Source organism: Aulonocara stuartgranti (genome assembly GCF_965226115.1).
Source record: "Aulonocara stuartgranti genome assembly, chromosome: 1".
Lineage (NCBI taxonomy): Eukaryota > Metazoa > Chordata > Actinopteri > Cichliformes > Cichlidae > Aulonocara > Aulonocara stuartgranti.
Window position 1 is genome coordinate 20,406,174 of NC_138939.1, and position 16,378 is coordinate 20,422,551.

The 16,378-nt window shown below is 38.8% G+C and overlaps 1 long non-coding RNA gene across 1 annotated transcript; it reads left to right on the forward strand.

Annotated features, from left to right (window-relative positions):
* Window positions 1-3,318: 3,318 nt before the first annotated feature.
* LOC309711258 lies at window positions 3,319-10,423 on the forward strand. Its single transcript, XR_014277920.1, has 3 exons — window positions 3,319-3,715; window positions 9,066-9,251; window positions 9,589-10,423. It is a non-coding gene; the product is annotated as an uncharacterized lncRNA (long non-coding RNA).
* Window positions 10,424-16,378: the final 5,955 nt, after the last annotated feature.

Genomic DNA, 16,378 nt, shown 5'->3' on the forward strand with positions numbered 1-16,378 from the left:
CTCTAATTGAGTTGGAATCTGGGAAACGTCGCCATAGTGTTGCTGATACTAGCTAATATTATTCATCTCTTATTGCAGTCAGTGCTATGCTGCTCTCCACCTGATCTGCAAGCTCTGCCGATGAGCTCTCATTACTTTGAGTGAAGAAACTCTGTGCATCAGTACACACAGGCTAGCCAGGAGGAAGGTTATTATGTAAAAGAGACACATTAGGAGAATTATATGACAACCACAGGGACTGTATATAAAAGATGGATGTTGATTCCAGTTTGAGAAATGGAGGTCGGGGGATCCTCTGGTTCAAAAAAGTATAGAAGTAAATGTGAAACTGGGACCCCACTAAACAGCTGATGAATTTATAAACTCAACTGTTGGTTTCAAGTTATACCAAATTCAACATGATATTCAATTTGTAAATTATGTAAATTATTAATAATTACCCCAATATCTAATGAACACTCTAAACACCTAAATTTTATAAAAAGTCAATTATACATTTTAATTTAACCTCCTAAGACCCGAACTCTCTCATGGCATGCATTTTTAATTTCTCTTTGCTATTTGGGCTGATTGGGACCTGATGAATGTAAAAACAAAGAATTACCTGTTTTTTGGGGGGTGTTTTGTTCCTGATTTTCATTTCTGAGAAAAATGAGATCCACATCAGAGGACATTCTTTTTAAATTTCGATAGAACAGTGGCAGCATAATGTCCTCGTAAGTGGATCTCAAGCCCTTGTAGAGCAAAACTTTGTATTTTGGTCTAGACAACCAATCACTTATTTCATATTAATTTCTTTCTAATTATCCTTTTTGCGTCCTTTTGTTCATTTGGCTCATCCACACTGCTCTCTCCTATCTCACCTCCACCTCATCTGAAGCCTCATCTTCTGAATTGAAGTCAGGATTTTAACATATAAAAACATCCATAAACATGGTTAATTATTACTGATAGTGTCGCACTTGTCCTCTGATAAACAGCTTGATTACATATTTGCTAATTGCTGAAGCCTGACAATGTTAGATCCACTGCAGTAAAAGTTTCATTTACATCTGGCTAACAGTAGCAAAAAAGCAGCTCTTGTTAACACAAAAGTTCACGGTATCCTCAATTATTTACTCAGTGTCATTGTCATTGGAAAATTAAACTATTGTGATTTATTTAATGACACATTTTTTTTAAATTACTTCTGATGTAGACTTTATTATTTCTCCATCCATTTTCTTCTGCTTGTCCAATTCAGGGTTGCAGGCTGGACCTATCCCAGCCACCTTGGGGAGAGAGGCTGGGTGCACCCTGGACAGGTTACCAGTCTGTTGTAGGACTAACAGAGAAAGACAGACAGCCATGCACATTCACATTAACACACTCACATGTTGTTATTATTCAGGCAGTTTAAAATAGTGTGTACAGCCTCTGTCATGGGGAACTACATAACAGCAGGGGTAAAGTTGCAAACAGCAGGGGTTGATTAGAGTCAAAAAAGAGGATAAAGCAGGGTGGGCTTCAGGGTGTCAGCTCCATCCCTCAAGCATTAGTTTCTTTATTATTACCCAGAGGGAGGAAAAAGCAACATATGACTACCTACCAGAGTCTATCTATGCATGCAGTGCTTTGTCAGTCAGATCCTTTTCTCACTTTTCGCATCCAGTTAAAAACAAACAAACAAACAAAAAAATCAAGCAACTAAAACTTATAAACTTAGGTCTTTCTAAAGCCAAGGAGGAAAAATGAAGAGGTTGGGTTGCTGATAGGATTGCTAATAGCGGTTGAGAAATGGCTCAGGTAATGTGCCTAATGTAAACATATACTAATTTCACAATGCCGTGAACTGAAATTAGATCAGAATATATGTTTTCCTTTTTGCACCTGTGTGGTAATTTTTACCACCTCCCATATTTTCATTTTTTTACAAGTATGAAACAAACAGTGGATTTGGACATTTCTGACACTCTTTCTGTGTTAAAACAAATAAAAGGTCTCTCAGGAAAAATCCGAAATGCTTGTTTTTGTCTCCGCTGGTTGCAAAGAAGTTTCGGTGTCTGACTGACAGCAGCTGGCAGGTTGCCAGAGTATTACACACTGAAAAATAAGAGACCAAAATAAACAACAAAGCAAACGAGTAAAAACAAACATGCAAAGTTAACTGTTGTTTGTGGCATTGAACAGAAAGGGGCCACAGCAGCATCTAACATGTGAGTGACATTTACACGCTGTTTAATGCGCTGCAGCTGAGCAGCAAATTAGCTGTCTGGCCTTGAAATGTTGAAGTCTAAAAATATTTTGTTGTTGTTTATTGCCATAAATGTGCGCTATGTAAAATAACAGCTTACCTCCTTCACATTTACAAGTAGCGGTAAAAACACCCACACACCCACACACACACACACACACACACACACACACACACACACACACACACGCGCACGCACATCCTCATCTTCATTTTTTAATTTTTAATCTCCTCCTTGTCATGGTAGAGGCGGTCTGGGGGCCTTTTCTAGGGTTGAGCGGATCGATCCAAATGTGGATAGTATTGATACCAGCGCTGGTATTGGATACTAGTGGACTGGATCTAGAGTGATTGAACTGATATTTTGTTTATCTCATCCTCTAAGCTTACCCCCTCTAAGTTCAGTGCATTGTTCACATTCATCAGAAAGTAGACATGCCTGTGCAAACAAAACTCCTCTCATGCAGGACCACTTTGCTCCGCTCCCTCCTCGGTGCTGTGTTGTGTCTAGTTGACCTGTGATTGAGTGACTCAGCAGCACTGAGTAGTGACATGCTCCAATGAGTCAGAAAGTGTAGCATTGTGTAGAAGTACTCAATAGGTTTAAATGAAGTAACTGCAAACAGTGATGAGTGCTGGAAGGAAATTCTTTGCTGTGGCAAAATCATCGACTTGTATAAAGACATGAAAGAGCGTTGTCCCGGAACAAGCAGGAAATGAAATGAAGAGAGGAGGAAGTGAATCCCTCAGACAGACACACACCCTCAACACAGAGACGGAGGTCACAGTCCTTTCAGAGAGGCAATGAATATCCAGGAAGCTGACATAGTAGTGAAAGTAATGTTTAATAACTGATGTTGGTTCTTCAGCTTTAGTTCATTTGAATGTGTTATTGGTCATCATAGTTGTGGTCGTTGAATACGTTCAGATTTGGAAAACTGATGATGATTCATCTCATAAATCATCTCACACACTATCCCCTACATAAGCTGCCTTTGTAAGTTAAAAGTATTGGTATTGGCAATAGTGGCTCTATATTTTGTTGCTATTGGATTGATACCAAAAACGGCAGTATCACACACTGCTAGCCTTTTCCTTTCTCTCTCTCCTCTCAGGTGGAGTTGTGGGCTGGCTCTTCTCTCTGGGCACACCTGATGGGGGAAGCTCTGTTTTTTCCAGGCTTCAGTCGTCACACTTGTTTCTCATCTCTTCACCAATGAGCAGTACTTAAAGACCGGCTTGTGCCTCCACTTGCTGCCAGATTGGCGTTGCCTCAGCGGGGTGACGCCTCCTGTGAAAGGACAGCTGGAATTTCCTCTTTGCCATTTTTGTGTTGCTGTGGACTTTCCTGAACTCAACTCTTGCCACTCAGACCTTTCCCCACAAACCTGCCACAAAAGGAATTCTCACAGTCCGCTTACCTGCAAACTCTCCCCCGACTCCTCTGCCTTTCAGTGATCCCTCCACAGTGTGTTGATAAAGGTAATCAAGTAAACTTTCAGCTCCACTTTTCTTCAGAAATAAGGAATCATTCTGGTGCACTCACCTTTGGCTGAATCTTACTCTTGTTTCAGTGTTTTTAGTGCATCCCCACTGTTTTCCTGTAACCAAGACACTTACCTGCACAATTATCTGCAGCCTTTCCCAACGTTTTTAACTTCCAAGTTCCTGTAAATAAACCTTTTAAAGCTGGTACAGTCAACGTATTAAATGCACAAAAATAACAACAAAGGAAAAGAAAACTAAGGAAAAATTACTGAGGCTTTGCTTAAAATGAAAAACAATGTTCTAGCATTCATTGCCCAAAAAGAGAAAATGCATATTTTAGTAAGTTAGTATATTTAATGTTTGAAAATAATTTGGGGTGTGATTTTGTATTTCCACATTGAATATGAATTTTGCCTGTAAAAATTCTGTTCAAATTTGCACTCAGACACAATGAGTCAGACACTTACTATGTGTAATACAGCTGATTCCATTTTTTTTTTTACATGTTTATCGTTGGATAATTCACACACCAACTATCATGTTGAATTATTTGATTTGTGAGTTCCAATTTTAGCAGTGTTGTCTGACAATGTTTGGTGGGCACGCTCTTCTGTTTACTCTTCTAAACCGAACAAAGCTGAAAACAGATGCACGCTCGTGTGTGATTCAATTGAACGTTTATGAATTTTAAAGTGCACACATTTGATACTCTGAGCGCATTTCCTCTTTAAATAAACAGAGTTTTCCCACAAACGGCGTGTGGAGCACACCTCACTTGTAAATATTTGAGTCAGTGCTTCAGAAAAATTACCCAAATTTGGTATGAACAAAATTTCCCTGTTTGATGTCTTGGGAGGGGGGCAGGGGGGTGAAGTTGCAGAATGAGAACCTGACAGATCTTTTTCAATGGGAGAGGAAAATTCTTCTTTCCAGCCAATGAATATTTAATGCAGAGAAAGGTTTCTTAATAAAATACTGTGCAGGCCAGTCAAAGACATGTTGGGCCAAGAGTGTCTTGGGGGAGCTTCTGTTGCTGTGAAAGGAAAATATCAGCCTGTGAATACTAAAAGGGACAATACCAAAGCAGGGAAAGACAGGGAGAAAAAAGAGTGAGGGGAGACTCTTGTGCATTTTTATGTGTAAAGCCTGAAGTCTAATCAGTTCTGAAAGAGGATAAATTTGCTTATTTTAAGTAAATATTAATTTCTGATGACTCATAATGTATAGCTCAAAAGGTTCTCATTCAGCTGTCGTGTAATACAATACGTGATGAAAAACAAGTATGGCTAGCAGCTTGGGCTGAGCTACAGTTTTAAAGATATGTGAACGGACACTGAAACACACTAAGGGCACTTTACTGGAGATAAATAACAGTCTTAGAGTTCAGCAAAGGTTTGGGAGGCCGAAGTCACACGATCGCTGTGGATATGACACAATGCCACACTACAGATTGGAAAAACAAAACCAACCAACAAACAAAACCAAAATAAAACCCTGGCACTACCCACTGCAACTCAAGATGTAAAAATCATAGTGGTTGTAAAAACCTGAAGACAATTAATATGACTTGTTTTGATTCTGTGTATAAATGTATAATACCCAGTCTTCTGAAAAGCCAAGCGCAGTCTTACTGCTTCTATAGGAATTAAGACGGTAAATAGTAGCCAGGTGCTGATAATCAAATGCATTTGATTAATTACTTATCAGAAACAGAAGTTCAGGTAGCTTGCTGGTCTGGAGCTTTCAGATATGTGTAAACAGAATGCCACAATCTTCCCAGGAGTGGATGTATCGGCACACCCAATTCACCCAATGTCAGACCACGAATTGCTTGAGAAACTGTAACCCCCCCCCAAAAAAAACCACAACCCAAAAACCAAAAAACAACCCAAGAGCTACATTCCAGACTATGCAGGGCTCAGCACTAGAAAAGGACAGATTATTGTTTGGAAGAATTTCCTGGAGAGACCTTTTCTCTAAAAAAGAAAATTGCTGCACATCTTAGGTTTGCAAAGCTGTATTCGAACAAACCACAAGAGTTCAGGAGCAATGTCTTTTTGACAGAGGAGATGAATGCCTCGTTCGTTGGTGAAAACGAAACACAGCATATGAACACAAACAACTCACAATAACAGTCAACCATGGAGGTCGAGGGGTGATGATTTGGGCTTGTTTTGCAGCCACATCACTTGAGCAGTTTGCAGTTATTGCGTCAACCAACTCCTCTGTACACCAAAATATTCTAGAGTCACTGTGAGACATCTATCCAATAACTAAAGCTTTGCCCAAACTGAGTCATGCAACAGAACATTGATCCCAAGCACAGCAGCTATAGAACCTAGGTGGTGCAATAGCCCAGTCAAAGTCCAGATCTCAACCTCAGGAATATGATTTAGTGGGAACTTTAAGAGAGCTGTACATAAAGGTGTGCCTGCAAACTTCAATGAGTTGATACAGAAACTGAATACTCCAAGTTGTGGCTCCTAAAGGTGGCTCCACAAGCTACTCTATCATGGGATGTACTTTGCTTTTCACAGGACTGCATAGAATCCTGTAATAACTTATTTTATTTACTCCAACCCGACTATGTGATTAAAAAAACTAAATGAAGGAAAATCTGATTATCACAGTCACTGGCTTTTCAGCTTTAATGCGTGACTGGTACAGAGAAGCTATGCATGAAAAGCAGATTGCTTAGGAAGTTGAGTGCTTTGTTGTGCAGTGGGTGCCCTAAGTGCTCAGCGGAAGCTGACTGAATAATTTTTATGCTCCATGTTAAAACTGCCTTCAAGCTGTCACAGACAGACAGCAGGTCAAATCAGGGGTAAAAAGGTCATAGACTGCCTGATGTCTGCTGTGCTTTGGCATTATTTATGATAATTTATTTATATTTATAATGTAGCAATGCATGCCTGCGGACTTGTTTTCATACCGTGACTTTCCAGAGTGTGTTGAGGGGTAAATAAACAGGTTCCAATAGACCTGATGATTAGCCTTAAATTGAGATATGTTGAGCGTTAATTAAAGGAGATGCATTTTCCTAATTGAACATACAGAGATGTATTTTCACATGTGACATATAATCAGAGACACCAAACATACACACTATGTCTTGAATTGTGTTACATTAATTTATTTCAGAGTGCTAATGGCATTTGAAGTTCAAGGTTAATGGTGAAACGTGAATGGCTATTCTATCATGTAAGCTTCATTTAATGGCGTGACACTAATGGCTTTCACCTCTCAACAACTTACCAAAGACAAATAAAGAAAGCATTCTTTCCGTGTGCTTTTTTTAAAAAGCTTTATCAAAGTTGCCAAGTACAAAACAAAGTTAAACCGTTTCACAAAGTAACAAGAGGGCAAAATAGGAGAGAAAGCATAAAAACACAATAAAACAATTAATTTGCTGAGTTTGATTAAAGAATTTGAGACAACAATAGGAGGGGAGGGAGCGTGCAATCAAGAATCAAGGATAAAAAAAAAAAGTAAAACCCCTTAAAATGACAAGATTAAAACTGGTGGTCAAATCCACCTTTAAACTTAGGTGTAGAAGAAAGGCTGTAATTGTCTCTTCTTTGGGTTTGTTTAGTTCTGCTTTAGTCAGAGCAAAGCGAGCTAGCACACACAAGATGAGATGCATGGATATATAACCTTTTAAAGGTCTGTGAAGGGCAGACGAGAGCATGTTTAACCACGGATTTCTGTAAAGCAGAGCATTTTTTCTTTTGCTTTGGCATTTGAAGAAAAATCTGAATCATTTTTGAAGCTGTAAACTATGCACTACATTTAGTGCATACATCTGTTTTTCATCTCCAAACAACTTGTTTCATCCTTGTTTAGCTGACAAATAACAAAGTGAAGCATAGTTTATGGGCTTTCCTTTGAAAAAACAATACATTATGACTGCCAAGTTCACTCAGCAACCTCATAAAAACACCACCATGCAAAAGTCTTTTTTTTTTTACCTTATTATGTAAATGTAGGAGATATTTGCTCAGGCATTGTTTATACTACAACAAACCATAGTGGATGAGTGTTGAGAAATGATATTATTACAGATCCTGTCTCGAGTGTATTTGTTTTAAAAAATGAAGGTGTGCATATTTTTTTGTATTAGAAAATACTGAGCTCTTTGAAAAACAAATGTCAGAGAGAAAATTGCACGATTGATTTATAATGTTTTCTAAGTAACTATATGAAAGGTAGCTGGCATTTTCTGAAAACATTTATAATTTTGTGCTGTATTCAAAGGCCCTTGCAATGCTGAATCTTCAGCTCTTCACTTATTAAAAGGTCAAAAATGTATATTCCCTATTTAGTTTTTCTTAGATATTCTTTTTTTTCCTCGATTCTTCTATTCATGCCAGATTGGACTCTCCATTTGGACAAATAAATGAGAAAAATACAAGTGTCGCTAACTATAAAGTGTCACAAAAAGAAAGCAAAACTACAATATTACAACATATAATTATTTCACATATAGTATGTCACAGTTATCAGTAAGGATGTGCACTAATTCTTTAATCAACTAAATGTGAAAAAAAAATTAGACTAACAGCTTACTCTAGAACTAAGAAACACTCAGATATTAAGTCAAATTTGAGAACCATTTAAAGAAAAAAATGTGAAAAACTGATGACAACGAGTTTTAAACCAGTAATTACGTTCATTAATGATATGTTCATGCCCCTTAACTGTTTAATTAAATTAAATTTAATTCAATTCAATTTTTTTATAGAGCACCAAATCACAACAACAGTCACATCAAGGCGTTTTACATTGTAAGGTAGACCCTACAATAATACATATAGAGAAAAACCCAACAATCATATGACCCCCTATGAGCAAGCACTTTGGCGACAGTGGGAAGGAAACCGTGACCGGCAGATGATATCTTGATTTTTGTAACTTGCCACATTGCGCCATGACTGTCACAATTGACGATTGTGCCGGGTTTTACTGCCATTTGATATGATATTGATAACGATAATCTTGCAGAGAAGCTCAGAGACAAACTTGTACACAGAGAGAGATGTTGCAACTGTTTTGAAAACTTAGGTTTATGGAAAGAACTTTGCAAACCAACACTCAGCAAAGTCTTTCCTTCTGGTTTTGACTTCTTCTCCTCCTTATCAGGGTGTATGACGCAAATTGTCCGAGTGGCGAGACCTATTGTTTCAGGGAATGCTGCAGCGGATTCTTGCACCTTAATGGGGTGTACATATGACTGCATCTGTGTGATAATGGCACGACAGTGAGCGAAGCAACCACTGTGGAGGGTATATTGGCACCTTAAGCACAGAAGCTCAGACTTCCCTCTCTTCACCTCTGCCTTTCCCAGACCAGCCGATAGATGTAATCTCTCCAGTGTGTCCCAGGTCTACGCCAGGGCCTCCTCCTGGACATGCCTGACCAGAACACCTTACCTAAGTGACGACAGCATTAGCCATCTTCTTTTGATGTGAAGAAGTAGCGACTCTACTCTGAAACCCTCCTAAATGATTACACTCCTCAACCTATCGCTAAGGTAGAGCTCATCCACCTTTCGGATAAAGCTATTTTCCACTGCTTGTATCAACAATCTCAATCTAATAGAGTTAACAAAAAGATGAAGCCAAAATGAACAGGTTTTCTCAACAACAACCAGTATTGGGCATAAATTAAAATTTTAACAATTACATAAACGTCTGGTAAGTCCGGTACCGACCAGTGACAACAGCAACTATTAGTCAGCTAGTCACATCCCTAGTTATCAGTACTACCATATCATGACACCACAGTTTTGAAGGGTTATGTTTGTGTTTATATTTACACATACTATAAATTATAAATTTATATTGGAATGCTTTTTGAATTCCTTGTAGTGGATCTGCCCAGAATTCTGATTAGATGCTTGAATCACCTCAGTTGGTTCCCTTCGGCATGAAAGAGCAGTGGCTCAACTCCGAGCTCCCTCCAGATGTCCACAGCTGAGCCCAACCACCCCACGAAGGACAGCTTGTATCCTCAATCTCATTTGTTTGTTTTTCACCCAGAGTTTGTGACCATAGGTAAGGGTTGGAACGTAGACCAACTGGTAAATTGAAAGCTTCTTCTTCCAGTTCTGTGCTCTCGTCATGACAGTGACACGCCACACCAATCTGCAGGTCAGTGCTTATCCACGAGAGACTGAAGTGTTTCTCTAAACTGGCAAAAGTGAAGCTGAAATAAGAGTGATCAGGGGTTATTTGATGCTGTTTTTTGAGAGCCTTGCAGAAGAAGAGGCTGGATTTGCTGTACTGCTCTAAAAGGTAGTGATTCCCAACCAGCAGACGTGAGCAGTTGACAGAGATGAGTGCTGCGGCTGAAAGAAATTGCAGACCTGTCAACTAGAATAAACCACAGAGCTTGCTGGCAAACTGTCCCTAACAGTACAAGTAAAGAAGCTGCTCTGTGCATGACAATTACATCATTGGATGGAAATGCAAAATGTCCCTTCTTTTCTGTATGATGCAAAACAATGATTCAGTAATGTGTTTTCTGTGTCTCTTTTCTCCAAAAAATCAAGACTTACACTGTAAGAAATTTTCCTGTTTGTTCACAGGCAAGTGGTGGTGATAGATTTGCCAGGTTTAAACTTCTTTTACAGTCTCAGATTTTCATAACAACACTGTCTATAAAAATGTCACAGTGTTTTTGTTATTCCTAATATACTCCTTTCCCTACTGCTTGGTAAGCTCTTATTCTGTTATTTTAGTGCACTTTGCTCTTTATTCCTGTAAGTTGTTCTAGAATACTTTTGATCGACACTGTTTTGCCAAAAGTATTCACTCACCCACCCAAATCAATGAATTCAGGTGTTCCAGTGACTTCCATGGCCACAGGTGTATGAAATCAGTCACATAGTCATGCAGACTGCTTCTACAGACATTTGAGGAAGAATGGGTCACTCTCAGGAGCTCACTGAATGTCAGCATGATATCATGATAGGATGCCACTAATGCAACAAGCCCATTAGAGAAATTTCCTTGCTGCTAAATATTCCACACTCAGTTGTTAGTGGTTTTATAACAAAGTGGAACCAATTGGGAACAACAGCAACTCAGCCATGAAGTGGTAGGTCACAAAAAATCAGAGTCAAGGGATGCTGAGTAACATAGTGTGCAGAGGTCACCAACGTTCTGCTGAGTCAATTGCTACAGATCTCTAAACTTCATGTGGCCTTCAGATTAACTCAGGAACAATGCATACAGAGCTTCATGGAGTGAGTTTTCATTGCTGAGCAGCTACATCCAAGCTCTACATCACGAAGCACAATACAAAGTGCCAGATACAGTGGTGTAAAGCATCCGCCACTTTACTCTAGAGTAGTGGAGACATAATAGTGGTTGCCAGGAGAACAATACTTGTCTGACTGCAAATTGACACTTGTAAAGTTTGGCGGAGGGGATTATGGTGTAGGGTTGTTTTTCAGGAGTTGGGCTCAGCCTCGTAGTTCCAGTAAAATAAATTCTTAATGTTCAGCCCCAACTTTGTGGGAACAATTTGGGTATGGCCATTTCCTGTTCCAACATGACTACACATCACTACACAAAGCAAGGTCAATAAGAACATGGGTGAGTGAGTTTGGTGTAAAAACTTGACTGACCTGCACAGAGTCCTGACCTCAACCCAACAGAACATGTTGAGTTAGAGCGAAGATTGTGTGCCAGGCCTTCTCATCCAACCTTAGTATCTGACCTCACAAATACACTTCTGGATGAATGGTCAGAAATTTCCCGTAAGCATATGCCTAAAGCTTGTGGAAAGAAGAGCTGAAGCTGTTATAGCTACAAAGGGTGGATCAAAACCCTATGGATTAAGAATGGGACCACTCAAGTCAATGACATCAAGAAACACAATTTATTAATGTTCAATTTATTAATGTCCACTCATGTCACATATGTAACGCCAACCTTAAAATCAATACTGTGGACATTTTGCATGCAGAATGTGCTGCACAAAGGGTTGGAAAGCATTCGCACAAGAAATCAAGGTTGGGCATACAGAGGTTGGAATTTACCATCCTGATGATGCTTCCAGGATTGGACTTGGCAAAATAGCAAGAATAGTCATAAGGATGTTTCACAATCCTACATGCTCTGGTTCTGCTCTGCTGGCACGTAAGTCCTGCAGAATGGGGAGCATAGAGCCAATGGTACGTGCAGCTGAGCTGTCTGAGCTGGTTAAGCCATTGCATCTTCTTTTCCCGCTAGGATGTGTGTGTGTGTGTGCGTGTGTGTGTGTACTAAGTCAGCCTCTTTGATGTGGTCTCTCAGGTATACCTGAAGTTCGTTACCTTCTCCACCAATGTCCTGTTCCTTCTCTGGGGTGTGTACCTTCCCTGCTGCTTCTTGTAAAGTCACAACTATATCTTTGTTTGTTGTTGCCTTTTCCCCCTCCCCTGATGATCAGTGAGAAGTTAAGATCTGTCACACTTTCTGTCTTTTGAAAACATGCACTATCACAGCAGCTTGAGATGAAATGTGGGGTTTAGTAGGGATTCTGGGGAAGAAGGTGGCATGTGTTGTATATTGTGCATATAGTGCATATGTATAGGTTATTTTCTTCATATTGAATTTGTCTGTTTGAGGAAAAATATTATACATGTGACATTAACATATTGTTGGTATGTAAAGGAAAAATAGTTTATCACTTTATCTAAGCTGAGAGGAAAATAATGTGTTAATGTGTTTAATAATTTTTATGGCCTTTAAGACCTAAACCAACATTTCAAATAATGCTGAAAGGATGGTTTATATTTTGGCTTTCTATTTATTTTCTATTACTCTAACTCCAACAAGGTTTGGACAGCGAAATATAAAAGATTTGCAAACTTCATAAATCCAGATTTTATTCACAATGGAACAAAAAGGTTTAATTTTAAGAAAGACAATTAGGTCATTTGAATGTGATGGGAGCAAAACATTTTTTTAAAATCGAGATGTGTTGCTGTCCATAAACATCTGGGAACTGAGGAGCCCAGATGTTGCTGAATGCTGTCCCATTCTTGTCTGATAAAGGATTTTTGCTGTCCTGGATCTTTTTTGTTTCATTTTTTGTTTCATGCTAAGTGATGTAAATTGGTTAAAGGTCTGGATTGCAGTCAGGTGAGCCTCTGCCCAGCTTTAATTCTAAGAAACTCTGCTTCTCTGAGATGCTCTTTTTATACTCAGTCATGTTACTGATCTTCTACAAATTAACCTAATAAGTTGACAAATGTTCCTCCAGCTAAACTTTTTTAATATTTGCTGCTACCATCAATTCCAAAATAACTTCTTTTCTGTGCATTTTCTCTTTTTAAAAACTGATATGCTTTCTATGTTGTATTGTGAATAAAATATGGGTTCATTAAACACAGAGGGATTTGTGAACAAGGAAAACACTGAACCTCTTACTGTACGAAAATACCATCAAATTTTATTTAAATGACAGCAACATCAGTGACTAAGTGTTCATTTGTCTTCTGTTACAGTGATGTTTGTTCATGAAGGGGTGCTGTTGGTTGAAACGTAATCATTATTCAATACTTTGGGGGTTAATGAGTCTCTAAATCCTGTCTTTCAGCTACAACAATTACCAACTGACACCAACTCTCTTAAGAGAAATACTTTACTAAAGGAAGAAAATCATGTCATTGTCTTGTTAAACCTTTGAGCTGAAGAAACTAATGAACTGGTTTATTCATTTTGATGTAGGGCTGAAATGTGAAGTATACTTCTATAGTTAAGAATAGAATCTAACAGTTGGACGAAGATTAAGCTTGCTGTAGCCGTAACAGACATTCATAATGCCTGTTCCTCAGCAGAGAAATGTCAGACTATTGTGTATAAAACTCAAACACATACCTGTGCAGATTGAAAGTATAGAATTTCTTTCTTTTCTCTCTCTCTAAAAGCTGTACAGTAGATAATGGAGGTTAAACCACCGTTATGAGACTGTGACATTTGTTTTCCCTTTTTATATAAAAAATAATATCATTTACAGTTGTTGCTCACTGGTATTCACAAAACATACAGGACTTCACTGTACCTGGAGAGACCTAGTTGAATCACTTAAATTAGATTATTATTCCCAATAAAAGCGATATCAGCACCTGGTTTGGGGTAAAGTTTGCATCTCTGAGTTGATTTCTTTTTAAAAAAAATGATAACATTCGCTTGACATCAATTAGAATTTATGACTCTTTTCGTTGCTGTTTTATTATTAATATTGTTTATCTTTAGATATACCAAGCCATCAGTTAGTCTGGATGCAAGCAGTTTATCCTTTTTGGCTTTATGTGATGGCTGTATCAAATACACCATTAGTGAATGGGAGTTACTGATCACTTTCTTCGTGTTTAATAAATGTAGTACCTGAGCTCAGCATATTGCGTTACTTCCTTTCGATATCTACATTGCATTCAAGTGGTCCCTGCTCTCTTGAAAGGAAACTTGAAATACTGGATGCATTCAGAGGCCTAGACCCAGTATATGCCAAGTGAAAATAACATTTCAACCTTCTGGCACTAATGTAGTCATGCCTTGACCCACTGAGTTCCTTGCTGAGACTCAATTTGTCATAGCCTATGGTTTGACACCTACGCTTTGACTATAAAATGCAATTTAACATGCACACTTTTACAGTTTATTAATCTTTAAAGAGTGTAAGTGAATCATTTTCTTTGAAAAACCTTGGAAAACCTTGGCTTTTGAGATTAGGTTCCCTGCCGCTCTAAACGAATTTTAAGTTTTAGAAACCTGCATCCACTAAGTGACTGTAGCCTCTCACTTCTACACACTTCTGTCTGCAAATACCTTTGTTCTCACAGGTACTGAGCTTAGGCCACAACGTTTCAAAGGCCTGAAGTCAACAAAGATAGGATTAGGGGTTTTCTTCAAAGGTGATGTTTGCAGAGGTGATTTTCTTGAGAAACAGAAAATAACACTAACAGTATGCACAGTCCTTGCATATCATGCTGTGCAGACATATTTACTTCAGCACATATTCAGTGACGCATATACATGCACGTAATCTACAATGGCATATCTTACATGCAGACCAGTGCTTACAGCTCTCAAAATGGACAGCAAGCATGATAGGTGTTGCTGACACCATTTTCACAATCTTACCTTGTGAAAATCATTATTTCTACCTCAGAGCAGAGAAATAATGCATAGCAACGACATATATTGATCTCAAGGTAAGGGATGCAGTTGCACTACAAAAGACTAAAAGGTGCAGGAGAGCACTGCAGTTCTTTAAACTGACTCCAGTGTCCAACATAATGGAAATCTTATTTAACTTCTTGTGCATGATGATACGCTCACAATAAATACAGCCTCGAGTAGCACAGTTTTAATCACTACAGAGTTTAATTGGCCAGTAATTATTAATTATTTTAATAAATATATTTAGACATCACAGTCACTGAAGTTTGACTTTGGTATAGCTTCAACATGACAGGACTTAGTGTGGCCTATCCCACTTGACTTGTCCATCACAGGGTCAGGGAAACACTTATAGAGCATAATTCTTTCAGTGTACCAGTGCAGTCTGTATGTGCTGAGGTAATCAGGAAGTAACTTAAGAAAGCATAAAATCTATTTGAGCTATATATTTAAGATTTATTGTATTTTTTTTTTTTCGTTTTACCTTTTCTGATGCAACAGTGTGCTTCAGCTTGATAATCACTGGGCGCTGCACATCCTGCTGAAAGATGTGATAGAGATGACTTGATTATGACATCACGACAGCACATAAATTTCTTCCACTGCTTAGATGCTCATTTCAGCAGAATTACTGCAGAAACCCTCACGCATGTTATACTTTCTGTACAGCAAAGAGTAGCTCCCTGTGTCATAACAGTGTCATTGCACATAAACATGTACACTTTAGGCCAGGGGTGGGCAACTCCAGGCCTCGAGGGCTGGTGTCCCGGCAGGTTTTAGACGTGTCCTTGAACCAACACAGCTAATTTAAATGGCTAAATTAGCTCCTCAACATGTCCTGAAGTTCTCCAGAGGCCTGGTAACGAACTAATCATGTGATTCAGGTGTGTTGACCCAAGGTGAGATCTAAAACCTGCAGGACACTGGCCCTCGAGGCCTGGAATTACCCACCCCTGCCTTAGGGCTTTGAAATCCCCAAAGGAGTATAATAAAGCAGTACAGATATACTGCTGTAGCATACAATCAGTATGTTATTACTAGTGGTTATGCCGTCGAGCTATAGCAGGTTGCTGCCTCTGCATTAAGCTTTGCTGTTGCTGCAGTGGAGCGACATGGATGCAGCTGTCACTGTAGATGTACCCCCACTAGGATTTAGGTGGCGATGAGGGTTTTTACCATTTTCAGTTCTTGTACTGCAGACCTGAAGAGACAAAGTGGAAATACTGGTTTTGCTGGTTGTCACAAAGAAGTATACAAACAATGGTTACAACAGTATTTGCCACAGTAATAATGTGTTGCATAGAACCGTTAAGCTACAACTAAACACTGATGTTTTTGCTATGCTATATTTGCATGTTATTTTTATATCAAGTGCAAAAGTACCTGAAAAAGAGAAGACAGCTTTGACAGTTATGTGCAGCAACTTTTTTGTTTGGCATTCCATTCCAGTCATTTCAAAAAAGAAAACATAAAAACAGAGATC